The following is a 6,000-nucleotide window of genomic DNA, read 5'->3' as shown; positions in this document are numbered from 1 at the left end:
GCCTGACAGTTCATCATAATGTTCTCCAAGGCGTGTGAAGTCCACCAATCCGCACTGAGCCAGCGTGGTGGACTACAGCCTAAACCGTCATTGTGAAAGGAGACCCGTGCCCTAACTAATAAAAACTAAACTAAAAACTCAAATTCATGCCAGTTATCATTCTTTTTTAAGTTAATTGAATCTTGAGTCGTTATAGTACCCAATATACAAAAAAAATATGTTTTGTTGGTTAGCATATTTATAAAGGCATTGCGAAGTCCTCGAATATGTCAACCCCCGTACCTTGGAGAGCACGTTAAGCAGTCAGTTATTATCACTAAAATGTGCTAATAATTGTTGAAGCCCACCCTCCCGTATTGAAGCAGCGAGAGGGGTATCTCTTAAAGAATATGACAGTCTATGAGAGTCCTATGAAAGTAAGGGTCTAGCAAAGAAAACTGGTTTAACTTTACGTCACTGATTGCAAAATGATCAAGCAAAACATTGGAGGACACCACAGAGAATAATTTAATATAAATCCCGGTTGGGATGGGACTTTTAAAAACTCTACTAATTTTTTTAATAAAATTGCAAAGAGTTTCCCTTCGTTTCTCTCATAAACTGAACTTTTCCAATAATATTGTTACCATAAAATTGACTATGGATCAGCTTCCAGTGCAGTTCGTGAATGATTTAATAGATTTTATACTTTAAAAATTTAACCCGATATTGAATTTTAAATCTGCTTGTGGACTGATTTTACCTGGGACTAAATAAATTAAAAGTAAAGTCGATTAACATCAGTTTTTTATTGGTAGGAGATAAATTTTATTTTCAGGTCATATTTCGCCATATTATCAATGTTGTGTTATGGTTAAGTAAAATCGTTTTTATTTTCTTGGAATTAGGCAGATAACATTTATCTGACTGCAGCCATCCGCATTTATTTTAGTTTAAAAGAATCTTGTGAGATCTATTCGTTTTCGGAGGCTTAAATGCCTATGTGAAATACTATATCTGTCTTCAGGATGCAAGAATATAAGCATTCGCCAAACGTCAGGTGGTACCGTGGCTATGCCAAATATACTTACTTATATTTTAAAATATATACTTACTAAGTATATAAATACTAGTGGACCCCAACTTCATCTGTCGGGATGATTTGTGAACCTAAACCATCCAGGATGCCACCCAAACGCATACCAAAAAAATCATTCAAATCGGTCCAGCCGTTTAGGAGGAGTTCAGTGACATTCACACGCACACAAGAAATATATAAGATTAGTAAGGATATTAAATAATAAATGAAAACCGTGTTTGTTTGTATGTTTTTTTGTCCCTAACTTACTCCCTAGCTAAGCAACCGATCAACTTGATTTTTGTAATGTTAGGCGAAAGAACAGAAAATACTTTTTATCCCAGGAAAAGAAACAGTTCTCATGGGATTTGTAAAAAATCGTAACGCAGTTGACTTAGGCTAGTAAAGTGAAAAAAACATACACACCTTAGCATTTATAACATAGCTAAAGGATATTGGCCACGTTTATTGGAATAAAAACAAAATAATTATTTATATAGTTATAATACGTACATAAATACTTATAATATACAGATAAACACCCAGGCACTGAAAAACATTCATGTTCATCACACCAAAATTTTAAAGTTGTGGGAATCGAACCCACGGCCTTTGACTCAGAAACAGGAAAACAGTAATGGTACTTAGTGGTAGGTTGCAAAGACGGCCTTACCACTAAAAGTGATCTCTTAAAGGCAACCTGATCTTGCAAAGCCGCGATGGTGGAAAGTGGATGGTGTATGACCCTTGTAACTTTCCGTGCTTTCAACTGTCTCTATGAAAAATCAAATCAAAATTTTGGCTTCATAATGATGATGATTTTAATCACTGGACCAGTTAGTGGTCTTTTCAGACTGAAATCTTATTACTGAATTAATAAATAGTATACCTACTGGGTTTCCTTGATAACAAAGGTGCTTTTTTGTAAGAGTTAATATTTTATGCCGTATAATGACGAGTGCCTTTCTGTGGAGTACATCATAGAATCTCAGCTACGTTTATTAAATTCGTTATAAACCGACAAAATTTTCTGTAGTCCACGCATAACAAGAAAAAGTGTATGGAATTAAATTAAATGGCACACAGATTAAAAAAACATTTTATTTTTACGTTCAACATTTCCCTCCCATATTTCTTTCCAGACACTTTCAGATCTCGATTTCACGGAAATTTGAGACGCGTAAATGGAAGAAAATTTAATTCATTTTGTAATTATTGGACCATAATGACTTAAAGGAATTAATGAAAGGCCCTCTACGCTCTAATATAATTCAATTCGGACGCTCTGATACAATTTTCATAATACGTAACGAAAATGTGAAAATTATTGTAATATTATTTTGGCTGAGTTTCATTTAGTTCACATAATTTTGTATTTTTAACGTTTGCTTTTGTGTCTGAATGACGAAGTTTCACTCGGATGTTCAAATTGTTTTTTTTTACCAAAATGAAATCGGGACTAATTGATTTCAAACCGGAAATCCCGTCAATTTCATATAAAAATTCGTCAAACTTTATACTCGTTACCGAATAATAAATTTTGTTATTTTTGAATCGTAGTATCAAAATGAAATCAATTATTACTTTTGGAAAAAATGGAAGTTAGGAAGAAAGGATATTTCAGGTCATTTCATCATCTTCATCGCCATCATTAATTCATCAGACTATTTTCCATCCTAACCACTTGAATGTATGAAAACACTTCTTCTGCAAACCAAAGAAAAATTTAATTACAGAGATAAAAACACATAAGAGCAAGAGGGTACAATTTGGTACTTTTCGATACGTAGTGATCTCTTTCAGGCAACTAAAGGCGTAAAAAGAAATAAACATTGATGTGTGGCTGTGTGTGATAGATATTACTAGATATACTATCCAATCTATAAGAAGTTACTAAGTCGCTGACTCGCTGCAGTTATTTCAAAGGATAGTTCAACTATTAATTGAATAGTATAAAATCCATATATTATACAAATTAAACTTGATTTGCTTAACTCTGCGGAAAGCTGAAGAATCTGTATGAAATTCAAAATTAAAAATCTGTAAAATTTATTCATTGTAAAGTCACCATTACAACATTAAAGTCAAATTCTCCTGAGGATGAGGATGCTCCGGTTTCGGAGCGAAACGTGCATAGAGTGTACATTGCCGAAGATCTGTTTGGTGTGGAGTATAATGATTGAAGAAATATAAATAACACCATACAGATTCCCCTGCTTTTCGCGGAGTATAGAAAATTAAGCTAATTTTTCACAATATGGATTTCCGTAAAGTAACGCCCGCTTTTATCTAATATTTACAAAAATCCATCTCAACTACTCTTTCCCTTTCCCTATTCATGGCGCCATGTAAATAAACACTTAGGTGTGTTCTTAACGTTTGCTAACAATTACAGCACACCATTATGCGCACGCCACTTTAATTATTCTCTCATCAAAAATCATTTACCTTATCTCCTTGAACATGACGAGCTTCAATTTGTATATATTTGTTTTAACCTGTCGCTAAGATATCTTACATATACACTGTCTGTTTAATCATGCTGTGGCACGTACGCCACTGCAGTGATTTTCTCGTCAAAGTAGCTTGCAGTGCCTCTTGTCTAAAATGTGGCGTGTTTCATCTATTGCTATATTTCTATTTAATCCACTGACCCAGCCGTTTATTTTGTCGTTTTGAGCAACGCCACAAGTCTCGCGTCACTAAAGAGTGTGTTTTGAAAAATTGCAAATTTTGACGCCATGCACTGTGATAATGATGTGCTTCATATTTAATTTTAAGCCGTTTGTCTACTCACCTTTAAGTCTTTTTAAATTACGCCACGATCCGAACGCCACTTCAGTGTTTCTTGTAGCAAAAACGCTTACATTGCCGCTATGTTTGGTGACAAATGGCGTGTATCATCTATGTGTTTGTGCAAACCGCTGATAGTGGTACGGTCGTATCTAGGCTTTTAAAATGCAATCAGAGACTCACAGCTCTTTCACTCACAACAGTATAGCAGTTTCAACTATATCAAGTTGTAAATGGTTACAACGTGGGGCGGTTTTTGTTATATGTAGATAATTTATCAGCAAAAGGGACTAAAATAGATTTAGGAACTACAACCCTGATCCAACTTTCGTGGTTTATAAAAGCCGTTTTAGAATTACCACTTGTGCTAATTCTACAATTTTTCTAAGTGTCCTGGCAACGAGAATATTGCAAAAACAAATTGTCTAGGGGTGGGCCACGAACATAAAAATAACCGAAAGCTGTTTACTACAACGGTTTTTGTGGGAAATACCAAGAAATAAGAAGATTTTTAACTTACGTTTGGTATAAAGACCGTAAGGTCCGAAAAAGTGAAATAAGCTAATTTTAATGGTAGTTCATCGAATGAACATAACCTTGCACATCATCATCATCATATCAAGCCAATACCGGCCTACTACAGGGCATGAATCTCCTCACACAATGTGAAGGGGTTTTTCTTCCTCTTATTCTTCTTCTGTTCCTGGGCCTTTTCCGCACTCGGTTGGTCTGTGACCGTCCATTGTATGTATGGCCACTGATGCGGCTCCCCGCTGGATCACTCCAGCCAGCCGAGCTCACTCCAGAAGCTTAGCAGGCCGCCCAGGTCGCCGAGTGCTTCATGGAGTGTTGCTGAGGAGCCAAGGTGTGCTGCGCGTTGTTCTGCTACTCCATTGCATTGGAGCATTACGTGTATCGGTGTTTCTTCGGTCTCCGTGCATGCTCTGCAGAGAGGACTGTCAGTTATACCTAAAATGGAAAGGTGTTTGTTTAGTGGGCAGTGCCCTGTTGTCGTACCTACAACTGTCCTTAGTTTAGACCGATTTAGTTGCAGTAGTTTTGTTATGAATCGTGGGTTGAGGTCTGGTACGGCCTCATATGAAGGGGTTAAGGCCGTAGTTTACCACGCTAGCCTAGTGCTGATTGGTAGACTGCACACACCTTTGAGAACATTGTGGCGAACTCTAAGGCATGCAGGTTTCCCCGTGATGTTTTCCTTCACCGTTGGAGCTAATGATACTTTAATTGCTTTAAACTTAACTTAGAAAAGTAAGAAGGTGCAGGCTGGGATTTGAACTCGGCCCCCATCTTGCACATAGCAACAATGTATATCGGCAAACCCCATAACAAATACCATGTTGCACTAAGAAGTTCCGCACTTTTCCAGCGTTGTGGACTACAGCCCGCGCCCTTTTGGCTTTATTTAAATTCATAATAGGTTTTGAATTACAATTTGGGTCACCACAATGACAGTACAATTTTTAAATGCATACCGACTTCTGGACGTTCTGTAAGCACGAATAAACTGCAATTACTCAAATACCTTAAAAAGCTTTGCTTCGCTTAAGGCAGGTAAAACACAAAGGTTAAAATTAAACTCCACTTGAGTATAAACGATGGTTATAGGTTTAACAGAACAACTAAGCTGTTCGTACGATCATTGATTCGAGTGGCCGACACTTACGCTGCAATTTGTATCCACTCGGGTCTAAGTGAAAAGCAATTTGGAGTCTACTCTGACGCCATTACATATTTATCTTGCGCATATTCACTGCTTAACTAGTACCTAACTCTACATTTATAAGAAAAAACTCTATTTTTATTTTCTGTATCTGTATGGAAGATAAATGTTTAAGTGAATGGTCTATATTCAAGTATGCCTATCATTGGCTCTCGGAAACCTACTACAATCCGTTGCCAGGTTTGTTAACTTGAAAACTTACACCAGGGACCCAAGAGATATCTTCACGCCATTTTGATCTTGCTACAAGGCGAAATAAATGGCTATTGCATTCGTGTTGAAGCATACTCTACCACACTATACGAAACAGAAACTTTATCTAAAAAAGTTGTATCATTTAACCACTTCAACAAAATTACCATTGCTATTTCACCGAAAAAATAAGACTTTAATCTCGACCTATTATTTA

This window comes from Pararge aegeria, chromosome 10 (genome assembly GCF_905163445.1).
Source record: "Pararge aegeria chromosome 10, ilParAegt1.1, whole genome shotgun sequence".
Taxonomy (NCBI): Eukaryota; Metazoa; Arthropoda; class Insecta; order Lepidoptera; family Nymphalidae; genus Pararge; species Pararge aegeria.
This window is presented reverse-complemented; position numbering follows the sequence as displayed.